Here is a 13,386-nt window from a genome sequence, read left to right on the forward strand (position 1 = left end):
ACATTTAGAGGGAAGAGAATTGAACCACTTAGACCCATATTAAGAAATCACAAGAAAAATATACATAATTCAAACAAAGAGGAAAAATATGGATTATATGAATCACACCAGATACATAAAGTCACCAATGACATTTGAGATAAAATATAAGTATGAACAAATTTAACTTACAAAACTAAATAATACAATTTAAAAAAATCCTTTTATGCATGGGCTTTTTTAAACTATATTTTTAATGACCATAGGGTATAAGCATTTAAGTATGAAGCTAATCCTTATAATAAAGTCAAAAGCAAAATCAATTTATCAATGCATCATCACTCACATTACAAACGGCAATCATATTTGTCTGATAACCATGATAATATAATCCAAATAAACTGTAATTTAAAATGTATATAAAATAAAAAATATATTATCATTAATCACAGTCTACATGATAGCAAAATTAACTACAGACTGCCCAAAAATTGGTTAATGATTCTTCTCATAAAAAAATTAAAGCGCTTATGTTTATTTTTACCCAGTTTAATGAGTGTGAAAAAAAGACGAAGATAATTTTGTTTTGGATTTAACATTACTAATTATAAATATATACCCTATTTTTAAAGATAAATTTAAAAATGATTTATAAAATTAAATCTTTTTTATTCAAAACCAGTCAAATCCGATAAGTTATATTATATGATTATTTATATACATATATATTTATATATATATATATTTATATAATTTTATTTATTATAACTATGAATAAATAAATATGTCATAGGTGGCCATAATCATATGCCTAGGTAAAGTTTAGAACAAACTTTGCAATGAAAATAATAATATTCATGCATTCGATCAAATGCTCAAATTTTTGGTACATTTATAATTTTTTACAAGTAATTTTGTTATTGATTAATAGGTAACATTTGGCGTTGGCTTTTATACAGGAGTTTTCATCGCTCAAAATTACGACGTGAGTTCATTTTAAAATATCTTTTATTCATTTATATGACTTATTTTCACCTTGATCTTAAGTTACTTCACTTTTTTAAAATAATATTTAATAATCTGCATTAATCAGGTTTATAGATTTTAGAAATCGGATCTAGCCCTATATCAAAATATTAAAAAAAAAAATTACTACACTTATAAATATTTTTTTTTTATCAAAGGCTTTTTTCACAATGTAGATCTATCTATCCCTTCTTAGTAGTCTTTGTATGTACTTCCATAGGCCACTGTTTGAGCCGTTCTCTATTCTTAGCTGATTTATTTTTTATAGGGTATCACTAGACATCCATTCATTCCTTGAGAAAAAACTCACATTTGGCAAAACATTATATGATTCTGCAAGATCTCCTTTGAAAAGTTTCCAGCATGCTTCTACATTTCGTGCCTGATTACATTTAAAAAGTTAGCTTCTTTCCCTCTTAATGCTTGATCAAAAAGTCTTGCATCTTCCTGTGATTGTATTTTATTGGGTTTGCATGTTATATTTGTTCGCAAAGGATAAGCACTAGAACAAGTTGAAGCTTGTCTACTTCCATTGAGATAACCCCATATATTTTTTATGGTGATATTTGCTATGAGCATTTGGTGATCTGACAGATTTATATTGGTTGTGGCCTTGACATCATCAAACCATTGGTGAATATTAGATATGAAGAAATCAATTTGAGATTTCTGTTGAGCTGTTACAAAAGTGTAGTTCACTGTGACAAAAGAAGGTGTTTTCTATTTTGAAGTTTTTGCAGAAATCAAGGAATTTCTATCTTCACAATTTGGTTATTGTATAGTGGCATTCCCAATGACATTGCTGCAGATATAAACTGCATCTTTACCAAGGAAATACATACAAAGACTACTCTGGAGGGATAGACAGATCTACATTGCAAATAAGCCTTTGATATTGATAAAGATATGAAAGAGAATAGGATCTACGATGCCTACAAAAAATTACAATATTTCTTTAAACTAAATAGTTTTAAGAAACTTCCCTCCATTGTTTTAAGAAATAGGAAAGTAATTATATATCAAGATAAACAAATAGCTTTATGGCTTGACTATTACGATGGTCTTTGATTCAAGGAGAGCAACTCCACCAGCTAGTTTGAATACAAACCCTGTCACATCCCCATCTAGCTTCTCCATAAACAAAATTGCTAATGTAATCAAAAAATTATGCAAAAACAAAGCGCCAGGGTTTGATAACATTTCTGCAGAATACATGAAAATTGCACCCGTGACAATATCGACCTTATTTACCCTCTTCAACAAAATTTGGGTAAGCAGTAATACTCCAGAGGAATGGAACAAATCCTTCCTATGTAATTTCCCAAAAATCAAAAACCCATTAAAATTCACAGATTACTGAGCTATTGCCTTAACTTCCTGTGTCTTAAAAATCTTTATGGTTCTCATAAAAAACAGAATCTTGTCTTCTACACCACATCTTTTCCCCAAATATATTTGCGCATACAGGCCAAATAAAAATATACTCGAGCCAATAGCCTTAAAAATAATGATTCAGAAATGCTGTAAATATAAAATACTGGCCTACTTCACTTTTATAGATTTCAGCAGAGCCTTTGACAATGTAAACCACGAGGCACTATGGGAATCACTGTTAGAATGTGGGATTGATTGTGGTCAGAGTTTCTTATTATGTGAGCTATGAACTGTATTAGGTGTTTTTTAAAGTTATATGTATTGGATTATGATTTGACTTTATCCAGAGATTTGAGTTCGAGATTCGTGGGTAGAAGATACCATTTATTGTGCGAAGGCAATTGTTAATGAATGATTAAATATGTCTGTTTTCTGTTTTGGTAATTTCCCATATGTTCCATAGAGTAATATGGGAATTATTGTCAAGTTAAAAATTCGCAGTCTGGTGAAAGCCGAGATCTCTTTGGTTTTCCAAACTTTCGTGTACTTATAGAAGGCACCCCTCCTTTTGTATTCAGATCATCATTTCCTCTTTTCCACTGCCTTTGTTATCTAGTGTTATACCTAAGTATTTAATTTTGTTCACAAACTTAATTGCATTTCCTCCAAATGTAAGATTATCTAGTGATGGAACATTTGGGGAGGGGAGAATAAAAGTTTTGTTGAAATTTATTTCAAGTCCAACTCTTTGACTTAGAATCTCTAGTAGTATAACAAGTTTTTGGTTTCATCTATACTCCTGGAGATTACAACTATGTCATCAGCATATGATACTATTCTGTTGACAAAAGATATGGAATTATTAGATCCTAAATCCACTAGATCAGCTGCACCCAGTGCTTATGACTTTATTTATTATAATGTTGAATAGGAGTGGCGATAGAGTGAAGCCTTGTTTTACTCCTTTTTTAATTCTAAAACAAGGAAATATTTTATCATTTATTTTAAAACACGCAACTAGTTTTGAGTAGTGGTTTTTTTAGAATGAGGATGATGTTAGGTTCAATCCCAAATTCTGACAGTGATTCCCATAGTGCCTTGTGGTTAATATTATCAAAGCTCTGCTGAAATCTATAAAAGTGAATTAGGCTGGTATATTATATTTACAGCATTTCTGAATCGTTATATTTAAGGCTAATATTGGCTCGAGTATATTTTTGCCTGTATTAGAGGACTGCAAAGTAATTTTTTCGCAAACCAAGCACGACCCGAGCCCGATGTAAAAAAATTTTTTCCGAGCCCGAGGCGCCTGAGCACACATTTTTTAGTCCGACCCGAGCCCGAATAAAATTTTTCAATTTTAGTTTGAATCTTATAATAGCTCAAAAAAATTTATGTATATTTATTCATCGCCACCTTAAATAAAAGTTTATTTGACGGCCATAATCTATTCAAGATATATATTAAGTTGCATTTTATTTAATTTGTAAAAAATATTATAAAAAGATTTATATACAAGCGAATTTAAAAATTATAGCGATTTTTTAAGAATACAATAAAAGCATCATTTATGTCGAATATAGATGATAATGATATAAAAGTTAATAAATATATAAAAAATATAATGAACATATATTATATTAACATATCAATATCATTATTAAAAGTATCACAAAGTGAATAATTATTATATATAACTAAAGAGGCGTCCAGTTTATCTGGCTTTAAACAAGTCCTTTTCTCTTCAAAGGCCCTATCAGCAGCTGAATTGCTCTTTCACTGCTAGCCGACGAAGCAGGGATAGCTAGGAATTTAAGAGCTAAAATACTTAAATTTGGAAACTCATTATGGTTTGCTTTCCACCAATTTAAAATATTATCATCTATACATAATTTAGGATCTAGGTATTTTTTAAGCTTGTCAACTTCGGCGCTAGCATCAGAAAACGCATTGTCAGCCTCCCATAGAAAGAAATCCAAAAACGTATCTACCTCAGTATTTTATTAAGAAAAAAAATATTCATAATATAATAATAATATTTACTTTATTTTTTAATAAATAATTTTATTATTAATTTAATGAACCTTTATTTACTACTCTATCAGTTGAGCAGGAGCTAGATGGTGAGTTGATATTTATAGACTTTTGCTCAATAATATCTCTGTTGATTTTCTCTGCATTTATCAACATGTTAATATGTTGACACAAATCTTTATAATGTTCTCGGGATAACATAAAAATCCATGTATTCTTTCAGGATACAGCAGGGCATACTTATCGGAATCAATCATTACTGACCAAAGAGCAAATATGATTAAAGCTTTTGAAAATCATAAAAGATTAAATTGTTCTTCTTAAATACAGTATTAAGGAGTACTTTTGATAACAAAAATATTGAATCTCAAGGTTCGGAGATATATCAATGTTTTGTTGATTGTAAAAGTTTAGTAACTTATATGAAACAGAGTGGGTATATTAAATTAGCTTTTTATTAAAATATATCATTAAATTTTAGATTAGTTAATCAGCTCGATAAAACTGTATATGTGTGTTGAGACTAGATGGAATAACAGGCTAAATATAATTGAATCGATTTTTAATCAATTTAATGAAATATTGGAGATCCTCAAATCCAAAGGAGAGTCGATTAGACTAGAAAATATTGATTTTAAAATGATGAGAGATCTTATCAAGTTTCTGACGCCTTTTAAAATTGCGAGTGATGAACTTCAGAGTGATTTAAAACCCACTATTCACAAAGTTATATTGTGTTATCATAAACTATTGAGTTTTTTAGCGCATCCTAATTTAAACTCTCAGCTAAACCAGCTATCGCAAAGATGCCAGGAAATATTTGTGGATAAATTTCAAATAGATATATTCCACCAAATTTCGACGTTTTTGTGCCCAAAATTTCGGGATATGAAAATGTTATCCCGAGAACATTATAAAGATTTGTGTCAGCATATTAACACGTTGATGAATGCAGAGAAAATCAACAGAGATATTATTGAGAAAAAGTATAAATATCAACTCACCATCTAGCTCCTGCTCAACTGATAGAGTAGTAAATAAAGGCTCATTAAATTAATAATAAAATTATTTATTAAAAAATAAAGTAAATATTATTATTATATTATGAATATTTATTTTCTTAATAAAATACTGAGGTAGATACGTTTTTGGATTTCTCTCTATGGGAGGCTGACAATGCGTTTTCTGATGCTAGCGCCGAAGTTGAAGAGCTTAAAAAATACCTAGATCCTAAATTATGTATAGAAGATGATAATATTTTAAATTGGTGGAAAACAAACCATATTGAGTTTCCAAATTTAAGTATTTTACCTCTTAAATTCCTAGCTATCCCTGCTTCGTCGGTTAGCAGAGAAAGAGCGTTTTCAGCTGTTAATAGGGCCTTTGAAGAGAAAGGGACTTGTTAAAGCCAGATAAACTGGACGCCTTTTTATTTATATATCATAATTATTCACTTTGTGATACTTTTGATAATGATATTGATATGTTAATATAATATAATATGTTCATTATATTTTTTATATATTTATTAACTTTTATATCATTATCATCTATATTCGACATAAATGATGCTTTTATTGTTTTTTTTATATAATCGATATAATTTTTAAATTCGCTTGCATATTAATCTTTTTATAATATTTTTTACAAATTAAATAAAATGCAACTTAATATATATCTTGAATAGATTATGGCCGTCAAATAAACTTTTATTTAAGGTGGCGATGAATAAATACACATAAAATTTTTTTGGCTATTATAATATTCAAACTAAAATTGCAAAATTTTATTCGGAAATTTTTTTAAATCGGGCTCGGGTCGTGCTTGGTTTGCGAAAAAATTACTTTGCATTCCTCTAATACAGGCCAAATAAAAATATACTCGAGCCAATATTAGCCTTAAAAATAACGATTCAGAAATGCTGTAAATATAATATACCAGCCTAATTTACTTTTATAGATTTCAGCAGAGCCTTTGACAATATTAACCACGAGGCACTATGGGAATCACTGTCAGAATGTGGGATTGAACCTAACATCATCCTCATACTAAAAAACCACTACTCAAAACTAGTTGCGTGTTTTAAAATAAATGATAAAATATCCCCTTGCTTTAGAATTATAAAAGGAGTAAAACAAGGCTTCACTCTATCGCCACTCTTATTCAACATTATAATAAATAAAGTCATAAACGAAGCACTGGGTACGATCTAGTGGATTTAGGATTTAATAATTCCATATCTTTTGTCAACAGAATAGTATCATATGCTGATGACAAAGTTGTAATCTCCAGGAGTATAGATGAAACCAAAAACTTGTTATACCTACTAGAGATTTTAAGTCAAAGAGTTGGACTTGAAATAAATTTCAACAAAACTTTTATTCTCCCCTCCCCAAATGTTCCATCGCCAGATAATCTTACATTTGGAGGAAATGCAATTAAGTTTGTGAACAAATTTAAATACTTAGGTATAACACTAGATAACAAAGGCAGTGGAAAAGAGGAAATGATGATCAGAATACAAAAGGCGAGGGGTGTCTTCTATAAGTACATGAAAGTTTGGAAAACCAAAGGGATCTCGGTTTTCACCAGACTGCGGATTTTTAACTCGACAATAGTTCTCATATATGGAGGGGACATATGGGAAATTACCAAAACAGAAAACAGACATCTTCAATCATTCATTAACAATTGCCTTCGCACAATAAATGGTATCTTCTACCCACGAATCTCGAACTCAAATCTCTGGATAAAGTCAAATCATTATCCAATACATATAACTTTAAAAAAACGCCTAATACAGTTCATAGCTCACATAATAAGAAACTCTGACCATAATCAATCCCACATTCTGACAGTGATTCCCATAGTGCCTCGTGGTTTACATTGTCAAAGGCTCTGCTGAAATCTATAAAAGTGAAGTAGGCCAGTATTTTATATTTACAGCATTTCTGAATCGTTATTTTTAAGGCTATTGGCTCTAGTATATTTTTATTTGGCCTGTATGCGCAAATATATTTAAGGAAAAGATGTGGTGTAGAAGACAAGATTCTGTTTTTTATGAGGATCATAAAGATTTTTGAGACACAGGAAGTTAGGGCAATAGTTCGGTAATCTGTGAATTTTAGTGGGTTTTTGATTTTTGGGGAATTACATAGGAAGGATTTGTTACATTCCTCTGGAGTATTACTGCTTACCCATTTTGTTGAAGAGGGTAAATAAGAAGGACGATATTGTCACGGGTGCAATTTTCATGTATTCTGCAGAAATGTTATCAAACCCTGGCGCTTTGTTTTTGCGTAATTTCGTTTATGGAGAAGCCAGATGGGGTTGGGACAGGGTTGATTTTTTCGAAATGGTGTGCGTACAAGTACGTGCGGCTTGCCCACAAACGTGTAGAGGGCTCCTCATATTTTTACTTTTACACCCAAATTAAATTATTCCATTAGATGGAAATGAGGAAAACCTAGTGTAGTTCTGTTTAACCTTCAACGCTAGAGGGCAAAAGCGCTATATATCACGTATCGCGTACGTATATTTATTTGTATTTTATAACTTTATCTTCTTATTTTTTTAAGAATATATTTTTTTTCTTATTATGATGTATAAATTTCTAACTAAATTTACATTTTATATAGAAAAAATTGATTCAATATTTTTTTTTATATAAGATATAATACTAACTTGACTGGGTATTTAAATGAAAATTTGGACCTGGAGCATTATTATTGTAATATCTTGATGTAAAATTATCTTAATTATTAGAATCATTATTACTGTTTTTATTATACCCTTTATTATAACCAAATCGGAGATCATAGAATTGAGAATAATTTTAGTCATATCAGATTAGAAAAATAAATTCTGATATTTGCTATTTTAAATGTTGGGAAAGTTTATTTTGGTTAAAAAAATTTATTCCGACAGACCAAAATTAAATGATTTGTTTTTATCTTATTTTGGTAATCATAATATAAATATCAAAAAACGAAATCTTCTATGGAAACTTGACGATCAGAACCTGTTTGCTAATAAACTGACTTCATTGGGGGCCAAATGTAGTTAAATGTTGATGCCATTGACAGGAGATTGAGGTATCAATTTATATCTTGCATGGATTTCCCTAATCCTGAAAGAGATATTTGAACACAATATCTGGAGGGTATAGGTAAAGAAGGGAAACTTATTTCTTTCAAATTGTGTCAGATCAAGCAGATTTGTAAAATGATAATGAAGTTAGACACAAATGTCGCTAAAGTATCAAAACAATATTCTGGTTACAATTATAATAAAGGGCATAATTTAAGCAGTTATGATTCTACTAATAAATAAAATAAAGGTAATTTTAACATTAAAGGTACCAACAATAGAATTGGTTCCAGCATATCTATAAATTTATTATACATATTTTTTTATTTAAAAACAAATTATAGTTACCAAGGTTTGATGACCCTAAAGAATTATATAACAAATTTATTGGCTATATATCAAAATACAAAAAAGATAGATAAATAACATAGCTATAAATTTTGCACAAAATTATTTAAAATGGCTGGTTGGAAAATGGAAGCTTATAGAGCTGCCTTGTATATATTTTTTCCAATAAGTGTGTTTTATTTTTCCAATTTGCCATGGGTAGTTGACATTTGGCAAAACACATTTAGAGGTGAAGTTGAAAGATACAAAGATACCGATAGTGCCAAACAATTAAAGAAATTTATTAGTACAAGTGATAAAAATATTAAAACAAAAAAATGGGAAACTCTTATCAAAGAACATATACAAAAGAACAATAATAGAACTGACAATTAGCAAAGTTTTGACAAATATTCAAATATATTTCAATTTTGCCTTATAATCTTCCAACAAATTACAACTTATCATAATTATGCCTCAATTATTTTTTGTAAATGCTTTAAAGTATTTTGAAATTCTCTGATTTATGTTAATTATATTATCTCCCTTGATTCATATTAGCCTAAGTACAAAAAGAGGACATGTTATATATGATGATAATTATAAATAGAAATTTTTTCCTATAAATATCAATATATTTTAATTTTGTAAATAATGACAGTGACTATTTTATATAATAAATAATATAAATTTTTTTTAAAATACATGATTCATTCGATTTATCAACTTTTCGATATTGTATATAAAATGGTATTATCAAAAACTTGAAAAGGGGAATTTTTAATTTTATTTAAAAAAATTTGTGAGTCCCCTAATTTACTAAAATCTTGACCCCCTTACCCTCCTGCTCCTATTATAGAGAATAAGATAGTTATTTTTACTAAAAGGAAAACAAATAATACTGTTTTATTTTTCAAATATAATATACAGGGTAAAAAAAAGCATGCTTAAAAATCTCTTAGAAAGTCTGAGACACCCAAAGATTAAATTTTAACAAAACATTATGATAATTTAAAATATTAAAAACGATCATTACATAAACGGATAGGACTACAAGTTTTCCCCCCAAAAAATTATATTTTAAAATATTAATGGGCGGGCTTCTAATGTAATGGCTTTAATTTTGCCACCTATTTTTTTTAAAAAAAACGTAAAATTTGGTATGACATATGTCCAAAGGAAGATATAACGATTGTTAGAAAAAATAATAATTAATTTAGAGTATTTAATTATTTTTGTTTTGTTTTGGGAAAATCAACTCGAAATAACATTTTTTTTGGAAAGGATGAGACGCATCTGATATCTCATTAAAGATTTACCTAAAGCCAAAGTGTGAATTATAAAATTCTGTGATAATAAAGATTTTCTAACATCATATTGGTAGATTATATTTAAAGACAGGCCCGTGATATCGTCATAAGCAGAGCAGACACCATGCCCATCAAAATGTCATCGTTTTTAGGGCCGCAAAATGTTTAATTTTATGGGGAAAAAATGCTCTATTTAATATTTATAAGGAAATTAATGTTAAACTATAAGGAAATATTGGCCATATTTGGAAATATAATTCATTCTATACAAGGTTTATAATGGTTAAATTGCATTAGTTTTTTATATATTAAAATCGATAAAAAAATTATAAATTCTTTAATTATTTTTTGATTTTTTTAAAAAATTAATATTGACATGTCTTGTCCCATATCTTGATAAAACAAAATTTGAATTATTTTTTAGTTTTATTAAAATTTCCTTTTTTCAATTAAAATCTGAGTTTTGAAATCTAGGAGGCACTCATTGGATATTTTAATTCGTTTTCCTTTAAGATAAAAAATATTATTTACACCATAGTCCTTTTAATAAATAAGCTTTATGAGTTGGTATATTTTCAATTAACCTCAGCTAAATTAAGTTATTTTAATTATGCTATATATTTCACCATTAGATGTTTAATTTAATATATATTATACTAGTTTCAGACCCTTAAAAAATGCAAACTAGATAAATAATACAGTTTTATTGAATTGAATTGTTAAAACGTACTATATAATCTTTTATTTCATATGTTACAAAGAATTTGAAAAAATGGGAAAAGGAAACAAATTAGATTCTATACTGAGAAATGAAAAAGGTGAGAAGTTAAATTTTCAAAAAGGGGCTCTTTTAAAACTAAACGGTATATATGCCACATCTGAAAATGCGAGAAATAATCGATAATGAACTTTGAGAACACATTGATATGATTGAATTTTTTAATGTATTGCTCGATCTAGCGAAGATTTGGTTCGAAAAATGTTTTCAGCTGTTAAAATCTTTCAATCATTTTAGGTGTCTATTCGATATAACTACGTTGTTAAATTCACCTACGAAACTAAAAGAATATAATCAATTAAATATTTTATATATGAATCAAGATTCGTTGAAAAAAGATATTAATGTTTATTAGATCTATTAGCTGAAATAAAAATACAATATTAAGAAATTTATAATGTAAGCAGACCATAAACGTCCTTTAAAAATCTTGCGCTATATTTACACTAATATGTTAAATGAAACCATGCCAAATATATCTTGTTTTCAAGGATTAATATAACTACTCCCATTACCTTCGCATCGGCTTAACACAGCTTCTCGTTCAAATTTATTAAGACTTATTTAAAAGGCTGCACGGCGTAAGACTTCCTAATTTCAATCCCTATGGCATTGCATCCTAGTTGTACTGATATCCGCTTTTGCAAATAAAAAAACGGGAATAAATGTTTAAGCTTTTAGTTTTTAACGATTATATGATAAGCCTGGGATTTAATACACCTAGCTTTTATGCGTTACTCATATTTGTGAAATAAAATTTTCCAAATTACATGCTTTTAGGTTGACCAGAATACAAAAATTTAAAAATAAGCTTTAATTGTGGTAAGGGGGGCCAAAAGTCTCGGTACGGCGCTGTTTAAGGAGTGTGCGGGATATTAAAGTTATCATTTCCCTAAGGATTGTGGAGTAATAGAACGTTTTTTTCCCTCCAAAAAATTGTTCATTCACTTCCTGGAATAATTTATAAAATATGAGTGTAAAAATAGGTTTCCAAATCAATATTTTCAAAATGTGTTATATTTCATCAATATATATATGAATACAAAGTTTATATTACTCGAATAATTAAAATTTATAGAATATAAAAAAAATTTCCCTTCATCAATGTTTAAGTTACCGGGTTCTGATAAAGGAACACATTTCTAAAGAAAAAAGAGATTCTTTTTTAAAAAAATGAGGTTTAATTTTTTTATTTAGAGTAAATAAAAAAAAAATTAACTCAAAAAATTCATAAAAAATTTATTTTACAAAATTGTCTGATTTGAAAAAAAAATCATAGCTCTTAGTATAATCCTGATTAAATAAGAATCTTTTAAAAAGCATTTCAAAATATTTGCTAAATTTTCAAAATTATGTGGTTGTGAGGGGGAGGGGAGTGAATATATTTATCGGGATAAAAGTTGGATTCCCCTCCGTACTTACAACCAGAATGAGGGATATCAGAAAGAACTTGCTACGTTTATTTTTCATCACATCAGATAAAGGTCACATTTACCTCAACTCGTGCTTACCTTATTAGACAATAAGTAATGAATGCGCTTAACCCTTTCAAATGTGGTAATACAAATTGGAAACCACTTATAAAATATTCAATTTAAACTTAATTTTCAGATTATCTTTACTGAACATCAAAATAATAAAATAAAAAATATTTTTAAACATTCTAATTTATTACATAACATAAGTTATATACTATTTAAATTTAAAACAGGAATGAAACCAATATGCCATTTTTTATTTTATTTCCAATGTTCAAATTAAATTTGATGTATTTAATTAAAGCTATAAGATGTAGCTTCAGTCAATCCATGTTCTTTGCAATTTTTTTCTTAATTGATACGCCTCCTCATATGGTTGGAAGGATGTGGTATTGGGAATTTTTTTTTCGCATCGGAGGTTAAAACATTTCGCACTTATGATTTACCCCTTATTCACCCTTAGCGCGAATTTTCAGTGGAGTATAAAAAATAGCTGTATTTCTCGCCGAGAATTCGATTGAGGGGTTAAGAACTTATGTTATATTATTAAATATATTTTTCAATAATTCATAATATATTATTTATTTAGCGATAATGACTTCGGGCAACGATAAAAGTTTCACTACGATCAGGTTGGCCGAAATAAATAATTTCAAACATTTCGCTTTGCAATAAGTTTCGCTGAGGATTATTGGGTGAAGATGTCGATCATCCCTTATATTTTACATAAAGTGTTTATCATGCCGTTTACAAAGGTTAGAGTTTCGAAAAATTTTAAACATATAAATCTTCATATCACTGCTCTCCTTGCTATTTAAACTGTTTGTTTTAAACAATAGGCATGAAAGGCTTCATTTATTTTTCTCGTTAGACGAACCCTAACATTCCTTGATTTCGAAAAGGGATCATCAGAAAAGAAAAAAGGTATTATATTGCTCTGGAGAATTTCTATAATTAAGAACCCATTGTAATCCTCTTTTTTTAATTATTG

At 28.5% G+C, this 13,386-nt stretch overlaps 1 long non-coding RNA gene across 1 annotated transcript; it reads left to right on the plus strand.

The window, feature by feature from the left end:
• The first annotated feature begins 815 nt into the window (after window positions 1-815).
• LOC135924817 (uncharacterized) lies at window positions 816-9,487 on the plus strand. Its single transcript, XR_010571418.1, has 3 exons — window positions 816-865; window positions 911-964; window positions 8,847-9,487. It is a non-coding gene; the product is annotated as an uncharacterized LOC135924817 (long non-coding RNA).
• The last annotated feature ends 3,899 nt before the right edge of the window (window positions 9,488-13,386 follow it).

The sequence above is a fragment of the Gordionus sp. m RMFG-2023 genome, chromosome 2 (genome assembly GCF_954871325.1).
Source record: "Gordionus sp. m RMFG-2023 chromosome 2, tfGorSpeb1-WG-v2, whole genome shotgun sequence".
NCBI lineage: Eukaryota > Metazoa > Nematomorpha > Gordioida > Chordodea > Parachordodidae > Gordionus > Gordionus sp. m RMFG-2023.